Genomic DNA, 21,703 nt, shown 5'->3' with positions numbered 1-21,703 from the left:
ATTACTGATCAAATTTCCTGAAGCAGGGTATGAAGAAGGAGATCCCAGTCCCAAGTACACAAAGGCAAGTTTCACAAAATTCTTTAAGTTCACAGAAGATAGAAAAGTGCACCCCTGTTCCACCATCTCTAAGTTAAGAGCAAAGGTGAGGGAACCTGAGGATTCTGTTTCTCTTATCTTCTTGTAATGTCCTCACCACCTTCACTGGAGTTATGACATTGGTTTGCTTGACTTTGTTCTCAGTGCGGGTTCCTTGGTTTGTGTGGTGGTTGTGTGTGAAGGAGGCTGAACCTGGAATGACACGATGACACAGTTCACTGTGAGGAGGGGGTATCTGTTGACTATGTTCAGGATGTCCTGTTCAAAAACGGAAGGTCACAGACAGGGTCTGTGTTCAGGATGTCCACCATTGGCTTAAGGTGGAGATATGTACTGTTTTCTATCCATGGTGTCCAAACAGTAGTCAGTGGTTTCTCTTGAAATCCTGCAATTGATGTTAATCTGACTTGGATACTACTGTAGGCTCCAAAAATGCCACAGTATCCTGAAGAAGAGGGCCTGCCTGAAGGAAAGTGTCTTTCTCCAGAATTAGAAAGTCTATTTCTATTTGTTGTAAATCAAAAGCCATTTACTCCTGGCCATGTCCCTCCCTGGCCATCTCCTCTGAAATTATCAATTTAGCTTTAGTAAATATGTTTAATCTAGCTTAGATTTTCTATTGATCAAAATCTGGAGGCAAGAAAAATCGGTGAAATTTAGTTTGAATCATTATAATACATATGGCCTAATCTTGACCCTGTCTGTGACCTTCCATTTTTAACAGACATTCTTCAAGCCTCAGTCCATCCCCATTGGTTAAATGGGGATAACAGTAGTAAACTCACTGAGATTCTTTGAGGATTAAATAATGAATGTAAATCTTTAGCCCTATTCTGGGGACTTATTGAGCTACCAATCAAAGGCAAAAATAATTATTATTTAGACTTCCAAATATATAATATTGAAAAATCATGTTTTAGTATATGAGTATTCAGTCATTAATAATGAGGCAGTTTTTTACTATTTAATGGAAGACATTTCCAGAAATATATTTGAAAAGATTGAATAAATATATAATAATTTAAGAATAACCAGATTGGGTTAGGGCAATAAAAGATAATTCAATTAATTCTATAATAATTACAATGAAGGTGACTTTATTCATTAAATATTTAAAGGCCACAGTTTATGCTAATCATTATGCTATTAGATTATGACGATGTAGAAAATGTAATATAAATTCTCAGTTATTTCAGCATCAGTGATGAAATAATGAACAATAAACTAATATGCTTTGAGACCATGAGAAAATGATTAGAGGTATAAAACAATTTTATATAGTAACATAGCACACTTACTTTGGTCTTGGATAAAGTAATGAAAAGACTAACCAAAAACATGAGTGTGATATTTGAAACCCTAGCACCCGTGATTTTTATTGCTTATTTAGTCAATATTCCTTCATATTTACCATTTATACTGTTCTTCTTTCTCCTGCATATCCTCCCTTCTATGGGACCATTTTTATTCTCATGAATCACTCTGCTTGTAGTCCACATGAATGTGGTATTGTCTCCAAGAGTAAGCAGGTTTGAGGAGTGTGAGTGGAAAGGAAAGAGGTAAGAGAAGATAAATTCCAATAAAACTGGCCTGGTGTGTGATTCACACCTGTAGTCCCAGCACTTTGGCAGGCTGGGGTGGGCAGATGGCTTGAGTCCAGGAGTTTGAAACCAGCCTGGGTAACATAGTGAGACCTCATTTCTACAAAAAATACAAAAATTAGGTGGCCAGTAATCCCAGCTACTCAGGACGCTGAGGCAGGAGAATCACTGGAGCCTGGGAGGTGGAGGTTGCAGTGAGCCGAGATTGTGCCACTGCACTGCAGCCTGGATGACAGAGCCAGACTCTGTCTTAATGACATAAAAATAAAAATAAGAAAAGATAGGACTACCTGAGATTATTATATTCAAAGGTAAGGAATCATTTTGTTGTTAAGGAGTCGATAAGGGAGAAACTGTAGATTTCTGAGAGAGGAAGTAGTATGTGACATACCCCAGTTTTAGAAAGCCAGCCCTGAAGGCATCATGGAGGATGAACTCAGAGGGAGACATTATTTGTCCGTCTTAAACTGAGACTATGTTTACAGGTACCAACTGGTTTGTAGAACATTATCAATTTAAGTTTAACAATAGGATTTATTTATAATAATAAATTGCCAGAATAACATAAAAGTGATATAAAATAAAAAACTGCATACGGAAAAAATTTAGACCATTTTGTTTGGCAGGATGCAGTGCACTGCCAGATAAACTCTGGCAACCTTTTCCTGGAAGGAGCGAATTAAGGTCACATTCTGTTTACTTACTCTAGAACACCAAACATTTACTAATAGTTCACAGTGATGCTTGATTTATGTGCCATTCACCATGCTATTTTGCTTAATCATGAGAATAAGTTTAAGAATTAATAGGGCCGGGCACAGTGACTCACGCCTGTAATCCCAGCACTTTGGGAGGCCAAGATGGGTGGATCACCTGAGGTTGGGAGTTTGAGACCAGCCTGACTAACATGGAGAAACCCCCGTCTCTACTAAACATACAAAATTAGCCAGACAGAGGTGGCACATGCCTGTAATCACAGCTACTCGAGAGGCTGAGGCAGGAGGATTGCTTGAACCTGGAAGGCGGAGGTTGCAGTGAGCTGAGATCCTGCCGTTGCACTCCAACCTGGGCAACAGGAGTGCAACTCTGTCTCAAAAAAAAAAAAAAAAAAAAAAAAGAATTAATAATATTTATGTCACTATTTTACATGTGAAGCAGTTGGTGAAGTTTGGTAGTTATCAAACGTGCTCATTGTCACACAGTCAGACACTGGAGACATGGAAATCTGAATCTAGGGAGTCTAATGACAAAATTCACTCATGTTACATTTTATAAGCCAATGTTATACCTATGTCAACTCCAAGAGCACAGTTTATTCTTCTGTATCAATTACATTATTATCATCATCTCTGTTTTCAAGTATTTTCATCTTCTTTGTCATAATAAACAATATTGGCACACGTTTAAAGGGGCCTATGTTGTCTAAGGCAAGGTGCTAAGAACTCACCACAGCAGCCACTGTGTTCTGTGGGGACAGAGTGATACAAATTACCTAGTACTCGCATATTCCTGAATGATTTCTGTCAGACAGTTTCATTCTAGGCAACTTTCTATTAGGTAAGTCTACGTCAGAGGTGATTCTAGTTCAAGCATCCTTTAAGGAGAATGTTACATTCTCTTCAGCTTAGCTTCACTGCTGAAGTACTAGAAAAGAAGTGAAAGTAGCTACTTCTTAATTTTCTAGGTTTCCAAGTGATCAGAGGGGTAGGAAGGAAGATCAGTGTACAGGAAGTATAATAAATGATAAAAAGAGAAAAGGTGGTAGAGATTAAGGAGAGTCAATACCTGCATACAAATCATGGCCCTACCCTACAAAGAATAATCAATCACTTGGTTAGCCAGGGATTGTCCAAGTTTTGCCACTGAAAGACCCCCATCCTAAGAGACCTGTCAGTCTCAGGCAACTGGGAAAGTTGGTCACGCTAGGACATTCGAAGCCAATACAATTTCTGTCTGAAAGCATTTTATTCTCTATGTTTGGGAAGACATAATTTTTCAAATTTACATTGTTTTCTAATCTTTGGAAGAGATCTTTTTTTATAAAAAATTAAACTCTGAATGTACCACTCACCATTATACAGAGTCTGTCACAGATTCTTATATATGGTAGGTAGAATATGAACACTAAATGAGTAAATGAAACCCTTGTAAGGCTCTATTTTTGAGAGGTGTTTTAAACAGCTTAGAGCATCCTGATACAATGAGAAGTTTTGCAAGCTAATTCTTAAATCATTTAGCGAAGTATTTATGATAATTAAAGAAAGGACATATTCTAAAACAATTTCTGACACGTGTTAAGCATTCCCGTAACTTGGTACAGCATTTTAACCTAAATTTAGTTGACTTTCTTTTAAACTCCAACTTTTGCATGTTTGATATGAAAGGAAAAATTTTGAAAGGCAGGCAGGCAATATAAATACCTGCATCATCAGTATTTTGATACATTGATAGCATAAAATTCCCTGTTTTGAATTAAAGTACAATCCATGGATGGATTTTTGTGTGTCTGTGTGCTATGGCTAAAAAGGAATTAAATATGTTACCTGGCTCAAAAATATCCCTACTCAGGCCATGATTTTATGGTAAACTTAAGAATTAGACAGTCTGCCCACAAATACTTACTGTAGTTTTTTGCAGAGTATTGTCATGTTCAAATGGTGACCTGTATTAAATCACTGGAAAAAACTAAAAGTACAATAGCTCTTGCCAGTTTGCTATCAAAGTAGCTCTTTCATGCTTGCTTCAGTATTGGTTTATTTATACTTAAGATCAATGAAAAGCAGGGTTCCTGACTCAAGGACAAGGGGCCCCAGGGAAGAGCATCTTGAACTGATCTGCTGTTAGTTACATTAAAATGTATCCCAGGGGGACAGTTTTAAAAACCCTGAACTAATTACTAATTATGATGTTCAATCACTTGGCATTGTGTGTCAGCCTTTTTCTATGAAGACCAAAAGGTATCCCGAGATAATGTCTTCATGGAGTAGGAAACCTGAATAATGAGACACAATGGAAATGCTGGTATGACATTTAAAGAATAAATGGATGGACGTTGCTATAAAAGCAATTACATCTGCTTGGGAGATCTTCTCTGAATATAAATTTAGACAGCGTTAAAAGAAAAACCTTAGACAAGTTAAATTTAACAGAGTTTAATTGAGCAGAGAAAATAAAAAAATATTTATGAACCAGATAACATTCAGGGCCAAAAGCAGTGCAGAGAGCTTCATCCCACAAGGTGTGCAGGCAATATTTATAGCCGGAGAAATGGAAATGACACGCAGAAATAACCTGATTGACCAGAGTTCTGTGTTTGCCTTATTTGGATGTTTGGGCAGGTTTCGGCCTACAGTTGGCTGAAGGTTAGGCTGCTATTATTCGCTAAGACTTTGCTACTTGTTATAATATATGCTCTGAAGTTAGGTTGCAGGTTGTTTACACATTAAGTTAGGTTACAGTTCACCATGTACACAGGCAGATTTAAGACAAACAGTTCAGTTTAATAAAAGGAAGAGTGGTAGGAAATGAATTCCAAGATGAAGGTTAAAGCAAAGTTTGTAGTTCATTTAGTCCTTTACTCTGTGCGGGATTGGAGGATCTTACAAATAAACTGTGGAATACAATTTGGATTTCATTTGTGTAATGCAACACACAAACCCTTCAGCTAAATTTCTTTCTGAATTGTTTGAAAAACTGTTCTGTACATCCTTTTGGTGTTTATGCATACCCAAACACAAATGCAACTCGTCTGTGTGATGTACTCATAATGAAATAACATTGTCTCTATCCCTCTTGCCGAATAGCCTCATAGTTTGAAATGTTCATTAGAATTCAAACACATATTTACATGTTTACCATATATTTCTTTCTCCTATTTGTTTATCTTAAAGAAAAGTTGCGTGGGTAAATATCAGATCATTTTAACACCTTTTTAAAGCTTCCAGACAGTGATCTAAATGCTTATTTCACATTTATTATAAGCATAGTATTACTAAATATTAGTCAAGTATATCAAACTATCAATATGAAAGCAAGTAAGGGGCAGAAATTATATGTAGTCATCATCACATGGCCAAATAGAAATTAAATCATTTGCCTTTAAAGAGTGTTTGCTGTTGAGCCAGTTGACATAGTTTATCTTGCTTTAGTATTTTTTTTTACAGGTAAAATAACCTACTCATTTCCGCAATGATAAAACATTATCGTTTTATCACTTGGAACAAGTACATTAAAATAATATAGAACAGTTCAAGATGTGATGACTGGACAATGAACCAGAATAACCTTGAATTAAATGTATTTGTAAATGGGTGGAGAGGACGTATTTGGTGGAAAAAAAAAAAAAAAAGCTAAAATACTTGAACCAATTAAGTCCCTTGGCTCCAAACCCATCCCCATGCACTCAGATCTTGGATGCTGGATTGGGTGAACCCTACAACCACACCGCTGTTAGCGTGTTGGCACCACATGAACTCTGCCAGTAGGGGGCAATAGAGGTAAACTGTAAGATTAGAGGAGAAAAAACAGATCCCTTCTCTGCTTGCTTCTCCTGGTCTTTTTTGTGAAGTTCTAGCACTTCCAGTATTTTGACTTTTGATTTTAAATACCACAGGATGATTTGAATTGGCCTCATTCTTCTTTTCAGTCTGTCAAATTAAGTCATGTATCATTAGAAGCAATACTGTTGTATGTGCCAGAGAACTGGTTTTATGATCTATTTGTAGTGGAAGGGCCGTCTTGTCATTATCAAAGGTTATGCTTCAGAAAAGTTGCTTGCCTTATTAGCTATGTATTCTAATAGGATACGACTATACCAACTTTCTTTTGTTTAATTTTTCATGGTGTATCTTTTTCCATCTTTATTTTGGGTCTTTTCTTTGTATTCATTTGAAAATATGTAAGTGTAATACAGTTTTGTTTTTTAACAAAATCAGTCAGTCTTAGTACTTTAATTTCAGCAGTTTATTTGCATTTAATTTAATTTCGGACACATTTGTGTTTACTTTATAAATATATTATTATTTGGCTCATCTATGTTCTTTTTTTACTTCTCCCTGTTTTATTTTACTTTATTTTATTTTATTCCACATTTCCATCTATGAGGTGAGTAGTCATGCATTTTACACTGATTTGAGTGTTTATGCATTTTTTACTTATTACAGTCAAGTAGAAATTACTTATTTTACCACTTTCTAGAGACACTGTGCTTTTAGAACACTAATTACTTTAGTCCCTTCTTTGTATTGTTTTTATAATGGATTATAATTAAACACATATCTCAAACCTCACCACCCATAACTTTTATTGTTTAATCTTTGCAGATGCTCCTATGTTGCTTTTTCCATTGTTCTTCCACTCTCCTGCCCATTTTTCCCATTTGGGCCATTTTCTTCTGCCTGCGTAACTCTTCTTTTAATGCAAACCTACAGGTTTGCTGACAAGAAATTCTCTCATTCTTTTATGTATTAAAATTTTTGGTTGGTATTAGTTTTGGAAATTATGTTTTCTGGGTATATGGTTTTATGTTGACTAATTTTATTTAGCACATTAAAGATATATCTAAATTGTCTTATAGCATTCACGGTTTATGTTGAAAAGTCAACTGTCAATAGTATTGTTGCTTATTTGAACAAAATGTCTTCTTTTCCCCTTATTGCTTTAGTTTTTAGCAATTTTAGTGTGATGTCTCTAGGATATGATTTAACTTGTCTTTATCTTGCTTGAAGCTTGCCAATAATATTTATCTGTGGGTATCATTATTTATGCTGCTTCTGCCCCCCTTTTTAAATCTGTGTTCCTCCCAGGATTAAAATAACATGCATGCTAGAACTTTTCACTATGGTTTTTATCTAATGTGTTGTACTTTCCAATTATGTTTCTTCTCTTTACTTTAAATATTTTTTATTAACTCATATTCAAGTAAGTAATCAGATCTCTTGGATCTAACATGCTGTCAATCAAACTATTAGCTGTTAACTTCAGGTAGAGTATTTCATGCTTTTATAATTCTATTCTATATTAATTTTAGACATATACTTCTAGAATTTCTGTTTTTTTCTATCTACATCTTTTCATCTGTCATCTCTATTTTCATATATTCTCTTCAACATATTAATAATAACTATGTTATTTTGTTTGTTGTTGATTCATCAAACTTTTATTAAATAAAATTTACTGTATTGTAAAAAGGGAATTTGGGGTAGTTTCTTCAGTGGCAGTTATACAAGGTAGCTGTGGTCTGATCTCTAGAGCTTCTTTTTTTTTTTTTTCCATTTTTCAAATTTTCTTTGCCTATTTCCCAATCTCTTATCCCCTGAACACACACACACACACACACATACCCCTACACACATTACGTCCCTTTATAGGGACACATTTACAATAGTCACTTACTATGCAAGTTTACAAGTTTATGGCTGGGAGGGCACTGAAGAACTAATGCTTTCATATATCTTTAGTGGTCTTTTTTTCCACATTTTTCAAGAACACAAGACATTGCTATTAACTATAGTCACCATGTTCTGCAATATATTTCTTTAATTCTTTCCTTCTATCCAACCGGAATCTTTCATCCTTTGACAAGTATCTCCCCAGCTGCCTCCCCACCACCCCACCACTACTATCCTAGCCTCTAGTAATCAACATGTTACTCTCTTTTTCTATGAATTTGACTTTTTTACACTCCACATATAAGTGAAGTCATGAACTATTTGCCTTTATGTGCTTGGCTTTTCTCACTTAACGTAATGCTCTCCAGGTTTATCCATTCTGTTGCAAATGACAGGATCCTTTAATGGCTGAATGGTATTCTCTTGTGTACATATACCATATTTTCTTATCCATTCATCTGTGATGGACACTTAGGTTGACTGTATCTTGACTATTCCGAATAATACTGCAGTGAATACAGAAGTGCAGATATGTTTTTGACTTAGTGATTCAATTCCTTTTATGCACACTCAGTAGTATGATAGCAGAATCATATAGTAGTTTTATTTTTAACTTTTCAAGGGACCTCCATAATGGCTGTACTAATTTTATATTTCTAAAAACATTGTGTAAGAGATCCCTTTTTAACCATATCTTCACCTTATCTTTCATATTCTTGATAATAGTCATTCTGACAGATGTGAAGATGATATCATTGTGGTTTTAATTTCCATTCCCCTTGATGCTTAATAATGCTGAACAGTTTTTCATATATCAGTTGGCCATACGTCTGACTCCTTTTGAGTGATATCTATTCCGATCCTTGGACCACTTTTTAACTGAGTTATTTGTTTTTTTCTTTTTTGCTATTGAATTATTTGAGTTTCTTAGATATTTTGGCTTTCATCTCTTATCAGATGTATGATTTTTCAAATAGTTTTGTCTATTTCATAGGTTGTCTCTTCGCTGCTGATGGCTTCCTCTACTGTTTACAAGCTTTGTAGTTTGATGTAATCACATTTATTTTTGTTTTTGTTGTTTGCAATTTTAGGATCAAATCCAAGAAAGTCATTGCCAAGATTGATTTCATGGAAATTATCTCTTATGTTTTCTTTTTGTACTTTCACAGTTTTAACTTTTACCTTTGCGAGTATAATCTATTTTGAATTAATTTTTGCTTACAGTGTAAGATAAGGCTCTAACTTGATTCTTTTGCATATGGCTATCTAATTTTCTCAGCAACATTTATTGAAGAGACTGCCCTCTCCCCATTGTGTGTTATTGACATATTTGTCAAAAATCAATTGGCTATAAATACATGTATTTATTGCTGGGCTCTCTATTCTGCCCCATTGGTCCGTTTGTTTTTATGTCAGTAAGTTGTTGTTGTTTGGATGACTATAACTTTGTAGGAGATATCGGAGTAATACTGGCCTTGTAAAATGAGTTTTAAATAATTTCTTTATGTTCCAGTTTTGTAATCATTTGAGAATACTTGTTATTAATTTTTTCCTTAAATGTTTGGTGGGATTCAGCATTGAAGCCATTTGATCTTGACATTCTTTTTTTGATGGGAGATTTTTATTACTGATTCAATGTCCTTATTCACCATTGGTGTGTTCAGATTTTTTTTTTTAATTTTTAAAATAATAATAATTTTTAAAATAATTTTTTTAATTTTTAAAGTTATGGTAGGTTTTATGTGTTTAATAATTTGTTCATTTTCTCCAGGTTTCCCAATTAGTTGACTTATAATAGTTAATAACAGCCTTTTATGATCCTTCATATTTCTGTGGTATCAGTTGTGTAAGGTCTTTTTTAATCTTTTATTTTATTTATTTGAGTCTTGTCTTTTGTTTCTAAGTTATTTTGTCTATTTTTTCAAAAAAAATTTGTTTCACTGATCTTTTATAATTTTTTGTCTCTATTTTGCTTATTTCTGCCCTGATCTTTATTATTTCTTTTCTTTTAATAATTTTCAGTTAAGTTTGTTCTTATTTTTCTATTTACTTGTGGGGCAATATTAGGTTGTTTACTCGAGATCTTACTTTTTTGATGTAGGTGTTTATTGGCATAAATTGAATTTTTAGAACTGCTTTTCCTATATCCTAAGGATTTTGATATGTTGTATTTTTTTATTTGTCTCAATAATGTTTTAATTTGCCTTTTAATTTCGTCATTTACCAATTGGTTGTTCAGAAGCATTTTGTTCAGTTTCCATGTATTAGTAAACTTTCCAAAGTTCCTCCTCTTGTTGATTCATAGTTTTGTATAATAAAAGACACTATAAATTTTAGTCTTGTTAAATCTGTTAAGACTTGTTATATAGCTTGATGTATGATCTATTCTAGAGAATGTTCCATGTGCAATTGAGAAGCTTGTGTATTCTGCAGCTGTTGTTCTGTAAATGTCTGCTAGGTCTATTTGGCCCAGAGTGCAGTTTACTTCTGGTAGATTGTACATATCTAGGAATTTCTTCATTTCTCCTAGCTTATCCAATTTGTTGGTGTTTTCTTGTTTGTAAGTGTCTCTTATGTCCTCTGTATTTCTGTGGTATCAGTAGTAGTGTCTCATTTCTATTTCTATGTCTCATTTTTATTTCTATTTTATTTGAGTCTTCTCTTTCATGAGGCTAAGTTTGTCCATTTATCTTTTACAAATAATAACTCTTAATTTTGTTGCTCTTTTCCATTTTCTTGTCTCTATTTTATTTAAATCTGCTCTGAATCTTATTTTTTCCTCTCTCTCTCTCTCTTTTTTTTGCTAACTCTAGGCCTAATTTGTTATTTTTTCCAGTTCTCTGAAGTGTAATTTTATGTCTTTTTTTATTTGAGATCCTCTTTCTTTTTTGATATAGGCATTTTTTTTTGCTATAAACGTTTGTCTTATTACTACATTTTTAAATCACATACATTTTGGTATTTGTATGTTCATTTTGTTTGTCTCAAGATATTTTCAATATCCTTTTTATTTTCTTTTTGAACTACTGCTTGTTTCAAAACTTGTTGAATTTTCATATATTTGTGAATTTTCTGATATTTATTCTCTTCTTGATTTCTAGTTTTACATTATGTACTCATGAAAAATGCTTGATATTATTTCAGTCTTTTAAAATGTTAAGGCTTATGTTGTGGCTAAACATATGATATGTCCTGTAAAGGGTTTCATACGTGCTTGAGAAGAATGTGTATTCTGCTGCTATTGAATACATAATATACATTCTGTATAAGCGTGTTATGGCCATTCAATCTAAATTGTAGTTCATGTCCAATGTTTTCTTATTGATTTTCTTGGTAGATAATGTGTCCATTGTTAAAAGGAATAGAGAAGTCCCCTGCTCTCATTATATGGCAGTTTATCTATTCCTTTATATGTACTAATATTTGCAGATCTAATAATATTAATATTTTACCAGAAGGTGGGAAAGGGAGGAGAGGGTGAAGAGAAGTTACTTACTGGGTACAAAAATACAGTTAGATAGAATACCTTCTACTGTTTGTAGCACAGTATGGTGACTATAGTTAGCAAAAATTAATTGTATATTTCAAAATAGCTAGAAGTGAAGATTTAAATGTTTCCAACATAGGGAAATGATCAATGTTTGAGGTGATGGATAGTCTAATTACCCTGATTTGATAATCACACATTGTATGCATGTATCAATGAACCCTATAAATGCATGTATGCATATGAACGCTATAAATATGTACAGTTACAGTTATTATCCTTTGATAAAAATACTGCAAAAATTAAAAATAGAAAGAGCATATTAAAACCATGAGGAAAAATCTCAATGATATTCATTTATAGAGAGCAGATTTGTTGCACTGTGTGACAGTATTAAAATACACTTTAAATGTGCAGTTATAAAAATGTTGTTACTAGTGAGGGAAAAAATAAAATGAAGTAAAACAAAAACCTAAGCTCGGAAATAGACTCTAGCATACATGATGTTTTGGTATTTAATAATTTTTGCATTTAAAATCTGTAAAGAAGTAAATTATCTAGAAAGAGATTGTGGAGTAACTAGTCCTTGGGAACACAAAAACTCTAGCTCAAAACCACATTCTCTAAACCAAAATAATTACAAAACTAATATGATTTCAAATAGTAAAATAAAACTACAGAAGCTATCAGAATTTTTAAGAATTATCACTTCAATCTAAGGATTTACATTCTTGTCTGAACACAAAAGCAAATATAATAAAACATGACTAACAAAAAAATTCAAATTTATTATTGATATTATTGTAAAGAAATACAATATAAAAATATCAAAATATTGTAAAAGAATATTTGGGATATATATGACAAACTAAATTCAATACTATATTAAGATTACAATTAATCCAGTGGCTTTAAATAACAATGAAACAAATTTATTAACATACATTTGTATAATTTAGAAGTCCAAGATTGGTTTCCATGGGTTAAATTTAAGCCGTCAGCAGAATTATATTTCCTTCTGGAGGCTGTAGGGTAGAATTGATTTTCTTGCCTTTTTTTGTTTCTAGAGGCCATTCATTTTCCTTGGCTATTATCAGCTTCCTTCATCTGAGAGCTAGGATCGTTGTACCAACTCCTTCCTACCCTGCCATCTTTCTCTTACATGTGCCTCCCTCTTCTACTTTTTTTTTTTTTTTTTTTTGAGACGGAGTCTCGCTCTGTCTCCCAGGCTGGAGTGCAGTGGCCGGATCTCAGCTCACTGCAAGCTCCGCCTCCCGGGTTTACGCCATTCTCCTGCCTCAGCCTCCCGAGTAGCTGGGACTACAGGCGCCGCCACCTCGCCCGGCTAGTTTTTTGTATTTTTTTTAGTAGAGACGGGGTTTCACCGTGTAGGCCAGGATGGTCTCGATCTCCTGACCCTCTTCTACTTTTAAGGAATGTTGTGATTACATCAAACCCACCTGAATCTTCCAGAATAATCTCCCTATTTTTAGATCAGCTGATAAGCAAAGTTAATGCCATCTGAAACCTTAATTTTCTTTCCCCATGTAACCTAATGTGTCTACATGTTCTAGGGATTAGAACATGGACATCTTTGAGAGCTCATTATTCTGCTTATTATAATTGGGTGTCTCAAACATCATTGATGAGGCAAGTTTTCATTTTAAAACAAAACTTCAAAAAGTCCACTGCTTTTGTTATCACACACAAAAACTTGTTAACTGACTCAACTGAACATCTTTACATGAAAATATTTATTTTTGAAACGACTGTAGTATCTGAAGTCTGGACAAAGTACAAAATTCACATTCAACTCACATGCCTATGTCTGGGCAAGTACAAAACTGACATTCAACTCACATGCCCATGTCTAGGCAGAATTGCTACAGTGCAACTAAAGCTAATATAAAACATACAAAATAGCAGAATAAACTAAAACCAAAAATAACAGAAGCCCTAAAACTGAAGTAGCATGTTTCAATAAACCATCAAAAACTGTTAAATACATCTCATGCAGTATAATTTTCTATAAACCTTAAGGATATTTGATGACAATACAGTTTTTTTTAAGTTGAAATGTTGGCGGACTTGTCATTCGGCAAATTAACTTTTCTTGATTTGACCTCATGAAGTTGATTTTCAGTCAACTGTTTCTGTAACTGAAACTTTTAAAATAAATAAATGAATTAGTAAATTCGCCTTTTGAACAATTAGTTTGCTGTAAATTTGGTCATTCGGTAAATTAATCGTGAATAGATTTTGATGAATTGATTTAAACGAAATTGGCCCAATTTGTAGTAATAACTCCTAAGGTTCTGGGCAAGATTAATTAAGGCTGAATAACTCTGGGCTAGCTGAATGGTGAGTATTTTTATTTGCCAAGTAGTATCCTCTGTCCAATGAGACTCAATCTCAGAGCAGTTTGCTATTATCCTCAACTGCATGGACATGGTATGTTTTTGATCCTCAATCAAGGATCCTGGATTCAGTACAAGGCAGATGAGTAAGAAAGGAGATTTGAGAATGTAGAAATCCCACAATGCCAGGATTTGCTGTTTTGAGGGCTGCTGAAAAGGGGGATCAATGAGAATGTCTTGGTTACAAGAAGGAGGTACCTCAAAAGAGTCAAGAGAGGAAGTTGGTAACAAGGGCCCCATGTACGTCAGGGAACCAGATGTGTTCTTTCTTCTGACAGGGAAAGACCACCCATCATGAACCTAAAAAGCAGCTGTAAACCACAGCACAGCACCAAATGCAAGGGCTCCTTTTGGCAGTCTGGCTTTACCCGTCCTCAGAGCTTCTCTGGAAAACCAAAGAGCTCCTAATTTTTAGTGGAAGATGGGAGTGGAGAGAGGAAAGGAACCTCTCACAGAACCCTATATCCCATAATTAACCTAAAAGCAGTCTCAGAAGAAAGGACTTCAAAAGAGAGGACAAGGATAAACGAACTTAGACACCCCAACAGTGACAGCAGAGCGGCAGACCGCAGGCCATACATAGGCTTTCCGACCTCCAGAGTTGCTTAACACCTGGTCTTCCTGGCTTCTTTCATACTCTGGGAGAGAAATGGTGTGCTACCAAGCAGGAGACATTCATTCAAAGTCCATTCTGCAGGCTGCAACTCTATCTCCCTTATAACCTGGTTATCAAATCAACCAAGACGTGAGGGAAGGTGGAGGACAAGGGAGATGTGTGGGAGCAGGCCTTGCCTGTTCTTGGATCCTTGATAGACAGCCCTTCTAGCCTTCATTCAAGATTCTTACGAAGAGTCTTCATTCTGGAACTGGGTTTACCTGTGTAGTCAATCAGCTGGGTCACTTCTCATCAGCCCCCTTCCACCCAGTCCGCTTGCGTCCTGCTAGGGCACCTCCTCTCTCCATACAAATGTGGCCTACAGATCAAGAATTCATTGACTATGGTTCTCTCCCATGGGAGGATATACACATAGGAATTGCTCACTCTCTATTTGAGGGCCGTGAACATGCTGCAAATGACAACTAGAATAAATACAGAGCACAGGAGCCATGAAAAGCCCATGACTCATTATACCAGGAATTCTTCCTTTTGGGTGGCAGGCTTCCCTGTGTGTACCCTGTTAGAAAAATACATGATATTATACATGAAAAACCATAATCAATGATAAAATGAATATCAACAATAAAAGAATTCAACATGGTAGTGTGTCCGGATTGGTGGGTTCTTGGTCTCGCTGACTTCAAGAATGAGGCCGGGGACCCTCGCCATGAGTGTTACCATTCTTAAAGGTGGTGCATCTGGAGTTGTTCATTCCTTCTGGTGGATTTGCAGTGTCGTTGTCCTCAGGAGTGAAGCTGCAGACCTTCACGGTAAGTGTTACAGCTCATAGAGGTGGCCCGTCTGGACTTGTTTGTTCCTCCCCTCCGGAGTTTTTCGTCCCACCTGGTGGGTTCTTGGTCTCTCTGGCTTCAGGAGTGAAGCTGCAGACCTTCAGGGTGAGTGTTACAGCTCCGAAAGGCAGCGTGGACCCAAAGAAAAAGAGTGAGTAGCAGCAAGATTTATTGCAAAGAGCGAAAAAACAAAGCTTCCACATAGTGTAAGGGGACCAGAGGGGGTTGCCACTGCTGGCTGGGGCAGTCGCTTTTATTCCCTTATCTGACCACACCCACATCCTGCTGACTGGTCCATTTTGACAGGGTGCTGATCCCTGTATTTACAAACCTTTAGCTAGACACAGAGTGCTGATTGGTGCCTTTACAATCCTTGAGCTAAACACGGTGCTAGACAGAAAAGTTCTCCAAGTCCCCACTAGATTAACTAGACAAAGAGCACTGATTGGTGCCTTTACAAACCTTGAGCTAGACATAAAAGTTCTCCAAGTCCCCACCCCACTCAGGAGCCCAGCTGGCTTCGCCTAGTGGATCCCAGCCACACGCCCCTACTCCTCAGGCCTTGGGCGGTTGATGGGACAGGGCGCCGCGGAGCAGGGGGCAGCACCCCTAGGGGAGGCTCCCGCTGCGCGGGAGCCCACTGGTGTGGCGGGATCCGCGTGACAGATTATCAGGCATTAGATTCTCATAGGAGTACACAATCTAGGTCCCTCGCATGCACAGTTCACAGTAGGGCTCACACTCCTATGAGAATCTCATGCCATCCCTGATCTGATAGGAGGCAAGATCAGGAACCATAGTGGTCTGTGGCCAGGGGATTGGGGACCCCTGCCATAGGAGACCCCAAAGTAGCCAAGGACCACCAGCAAATATGATTATCCCAAAATAGGCACAATTTCTGGAGAAACCTGATACTCCCCTCCCATGCCAGTTGGGCCTGTCACTTCTGATCCTTCAGCTGTTGAAAAGATGATACAGTCAACTTTATGCTCATAAATTCAACAACTTAGAAAAAAGAATAGACAAATTTCTCAAAAATTGTAAACTACTCAAACTCAACGAAGATGAAAGAGGTAATATGAATATTCCATAGCCACTAAGGAAATTTAATTTATAAATTAAAGCCTCTGACAGAGACATTTTCAGTCCAAAATGGTTCACTAAAGAATTGACCAAACTTTTAAAGAAAATATTAATGTGGATTTTATACAATATCTTATGAGGTTAATTTTTGTTTTGTTTTTTTTGGGGGGCAGAGTTTTACTCAGTCGCCCAGGCTGGAGGGCAATGGCGCGATCTCGGCTCCACCTCCTGGGTTCAAGCGATTCTCCCATCTCAGCCTCCTGAGTAACTGGGATTACAGGCGCCTGCAATCCTGCCTGGCTAATTTTTGTATTTTTAGTAGATACAGGGTTTCACCATATTGGCCAGGCTGGTGTTGAACTCCTGACCTCAATTAATACAACAAAGAAAATATAAAAACAGTACACACACAAAAAACTACACTATTTCTTAAGACCAGTGACTCTTATGAGCCTAGATAGAAAATCTTTAACAAAATATCAAAACAAATCTAACAATGTATAAACAGTATCGTATAACACAGCGAAGGACATTTACTCCAGGTATGCAAGCTTAGTTCAATATTTGAAGATTAATAGAATCAACTATGTTAACAGGGAAAAGATGCAGCAAAAGCATTTTTCAAAATTCAGCTCCTATTTATAATCATTTTATTTAAAATTTTCAGCAAGTCAAAGAGACAGAAATTATCTTAACTTGCTGAAGACCATCTACAAAAAAAATCTACAGGTAACATCAGACTTAGTAAAGACTAAATGCTCTTCCGAATAATAGGGAACAAGTTAAGAATGTCCATTTTCATCTTTCTTACTCAATAAAAAGGTACTGGAAGTTCTAGCTTCTATAATAAGAAAAGGAAAAATAATAAAAGGTGTAGAGATTGGAAAGGAAGAAAGAAAACAATCTCTAGTTGCAGACATTTTGTCTATGTAGAAGTTCCCAAAGAATCTACAAAAAAAAAAAAAAAAAGATAAACATCCAGTTATAAAAGGAGCGTAAGACATGGATAGATATTTCACTAGAGAGGATATACACATGGCAAATAAACACATGAAAATATGTTCAAAATGACTAGCCATTAAATAAATGTAAATTTAAACTGTCATGGGCTATCAGAATGACTATTTTTTTAAAAATCAAGATACAGAAAAACTGGATTGCTTATGCATTGCTAGTGGGAACGTAAAATGGTACAGGGGCCTCTGGGAAACAGTTCATCAGGTTCTTATAAAACTTAACATGCAATTATTATACAATCCAAAAATTCTACTCTTGGGTGTTAATCCCACAGGAATGAAGTTACATATACATATACGCAACATACATGTACATGTATGTGCTATATATATGTCATATGTATATACATGTGTGCAACATGTATGTATATACATATATGTCATAAATGTATATACACACATATATATTACAAACGTACATGAAAGCTCATAGATAGAAGCTTTCTTCATAATTTTCAAAAAGTGAAAGCATCGCAGAAGTCCTTCAATAGGTGAATGGTTAAATGAACTGTGACACATTCATAGCATCGTATGCTACTCTGAAATAAAAAGAAGCAAACTATTGATATACATAACAATTTCGATAATCTCAAAGAAACTATACTGAGTAACAAAAGCTAATACTATAATATTACAAGTTGTATGATCCATTTATAAAACATTGTTGAAATAATAAAATGTTAGGAAAGGAAACAATATGGTGGTTGCCAGCCATAAAGGATAAACAGTGGAAAGGAAGTGGTTGTTATAAAAGGACAACATAAGAGATCCTGTGGTGATGGAACTGTTTATTATCTTAGCTACAGTGGTGGATAAACCTTCACATGTGATAAAATTATACAGAAATAAATTCACACACACAAATAAGTGAAAGTAAAACTGGGGAAATTGGAATAAGATTGTGGATTTTATCAATGTCAATAGCTGTTTGTGATATTGTAGTAAAGTTTTGCAAAATGTTACCATTGTGAGAAACTAGTAAACGGTACCAAGAACCTCTTAGTATTATTTCTTAAAACTACATGTGAAACTACAAAGATCCTAATAACAAATTTTAATGGAAAAGTATACTTGCATAAATTGAAATGTAATCTATGTTCTAAGTTAGAAAGTCTCACGAAATGGTCAGTTCTAAAGTTATTTTTATACCTTTAATACAAAAGCAGTGAAAATTACAAGATTTTTGGTCAAGCTAGATACATGATCCTAAATCATGAAAAAGTAAATACATAAGATTAACTAGAAAAATACTGAGCAGAAAGAGTTATGAGACAGGACTTGCTGTATTAAATTTTAAAATTACTGCTGAGACTATAATAGAATAATGAGGCGTTGGAGCCTGTATGAAAGGAGAGAAGAGGGAAAGGGACCAGGAAGTGAGGGGAGGGAGATAGAAGACGAACCTAGAAATAGGTCCTACTACATATAGAAATTTAACATATTATAAAATCACTATTGTAAATTACCGGGGCAAAGATAGTCTTTTAAATATATGGAGTTAGAACAACTGTATAGTTATTTGCCAGAATCAAAATTAAATTCATTCCTTATGTTACCCACAAGGAAAAAAATGGTTCAGAGATCTAAATGTAAAACTGGAAATGTGGCAATTACAAATACTAGGAAAAAATGGATTTTTTTCTGTAATCTCAGAGTAGGGAATGGCCTCCTAACCAAGACTGAAAATCTGTGTGCAATAGAAATATAGAGTAATCTGTTTGACTACATAAAATTGAAGTAAAATACTGGGGGAAAACACCATGAGCAGTTAAAAGAAAAGTAACAGAGAAAAAATATTTGTGACATACATTGTAGGTGAAAGGCTAACATCCTTAATATATAAAAATATTAAAAATTTACTAAAGATTTTTAAGCTATGGAAAATGGGCAAAGGATGTTAGAGCAATTCATATAGAGATATGAAAATAGTTCTTAGATATATTTTTAATGGTGAACTTCACAATAATAAGATAAATGCAAATTAAAACAACCTTAAGATACCACTTCTCACGAAACTGGCAAAAATGCAAAACCTTGACAGGGCATTCTGTTGATGGGAATGTGGGGAAACTGGCATTCTCACATATTATTCGTGAGAACACAAATGGTGCAACCCTGTTTGGGAAATTTGGGTTATATCTAACAAAACTAGCTAAGCATCGACCCAATAATTTGCTGATAACTAGAAAATATATCTCTGACAGTACAAAAAAGATGTAGAAAATTATTCATCATATAATTACTAAATATTGTAAAATAACTTCAATATTCAGGCATAGAAAATTGATTGATTGCTTTTGTACATCTACACAATGGAAGCATTATGCAAATGTAAGAAAAGAATGAGGTAGATCTGTATATTACGTTTCCAAGAAATATTAGTAAGTGAAAAAAGCAAACTACTATAAAAATATAGAGTACAATTTCTTCTATAGAAAGAAAAGGAAAATAGAGAAAGCATATCTGCTCGCCTACAAATGAAAACACAGAAATTAAAGTAAAAAAAAAATTAGTATATTAACTACAACAGGTGAAGAGTGGGAAGAGGTAAAAGGTATAGGGGAGGGAATATCCCTTCTTGGCACGTATCTTCTTGTGCATTTTTGACTTGTGAAGCATGTTAATATTCTTCATATTCAAAACATGAAATAAAATCTCTAACAATGGGAAGCATGGAAGTCCTAAAACTGAAAGAGAATGAAAACAAATGAACTCAAGCATACTTGAAATGAATATCAGATACACACTAAAGGGGGAAAAAGAAGACAATAAAATAACAAAACCAAGGACTATTGTTAGTAATAAAATTATTAGTAACTATAGTAAAAATTATTACTAACAATAGTAATAACGATAGTCCTTGATCATATATAATATAATGGGTGGGGTAAAATGTGGGATAATTGCTAGCAAATCCTGAACTACTTTTAATAAATGTGTTTGTTTATTTATCTAAGTTTTATTTTAAATTCAGGGGTACATGTTCAGGTTTATTATATAGGTAAACTTGTGTCATGGGAGTTTGTTGCACAGATTATTTCATCACTCAGGTATTAAGCCTAGTAGCCATTAGTTATTTTTCTGGATTGTCTTCCTCCTCCCACCATCCACCCCGATACGCCCCAGTGTGTGTTGTTCCCCTCTATGTGTCCATGTGTTCTCACCATTTAGCTCCCACTTATAAGTGAGAACATGTGGAATTTGGTTTCTGTTCCTAGGTTAGTTTGCTAAGGATAATGGTCTCCAGCTCCATCCATGTTTCTGCAAAGGACATGATCTCATTCTTTTTTACAGCTGCATAGTATTCCATGGTGCGTATGTACCACATTTTCTTTATCCGGTCTATTTGTGATGGACATTTAGGTTGATTCCTTGTCATTGCTATTGTGAATAGTGTTGCAATGAACTTATGTGTGCATGTGTCTTTATATATTATAATGATTTATTTTCTTTTTGGTAGATAGTAATGGAATTGCTGTTTCAAATATAATGACTAAATATAATTTAATTTTACCCTCACCATTGTACAAAAAATTATGTGTGCATAGATGTAATGTTTAGATTGATTATTATATTCCTTCACTGCTGTATTTGTTGTACAAAGGCAATTTATTATGGTTAAACCTATTTTTTTCAAACTTGTATTTTCCCTGATGGGGCATCTATTGTTTTCCACTGCCAGTAATTTATTACTGGAAGATGATTCTGAATAATAATGTATTTTATCTACAAATGTATCATCGTAAGTTATAGGTTAAAGAAAGAAGAAAGAAAAGTGAATCAGAATTCTAGTAGTCAAGTATATTTGCTTGCAAATTAATTATGCAAATTATTCTTAAGTGGGGTGTGTTTTTCAATCAGTATGGAAAGAAAAGACCTGAGTCAATGAAAGCATTCTGTTCATTTTGATACTCCTTCACTGAACATTAAGTTTTAGATACAATTCCATATCAAACTGATTCGTTCACTTTAAAAGCTGAACTCTACATTCTTCTTTTCAGTACTGAGGTGAGTAGCAGAAGTAGAGAGGTGTTGAAGATAACTCTCGCTGAGATAGATAGTAGGCGCTGCTTTTGGGGATTTTGGAAATTGAGGCCTAACTTATGGAAGCAGGAAGGCTATTCATCCTCAGAGGGTAGCAATCTGACTTTTGTTAGAAATT

The 21,703-nt window shown here is 35.0% G+C and overlaps 1 protein-coding gene across 2 annotated transcripts in view; it reads left to right on the top strand.

The window, feature by feature from the left end:
• Nucleotides 1-21,703, top strand: part of LOC105474731 (germinal center associated signaling and motility like) — a 218,147-nt gene that overhangs the window by 174,735 nt on the left and 21,709 nt on the right. The gene's annotated exons all lie outside the window — the stretch shown is intronic.

This window comes from Macaca nemestrina, chromosome 1, assembly GCF_043159975.1.
Source record: "Macaca nemestrina isolate mMacNem1 chromosome 1, mMacNem.hap1, whole genome shotgun sequence".
Taxonomy (NCBI): Eukaryota; Metazoa; Chordata; class Mammalia; order Primates; family Cercopithecidae; genus Macaca; species Macaca nemestrina.
This window is presented reverse-complemented; position numbering and strand designations above follow the sequence as displayed.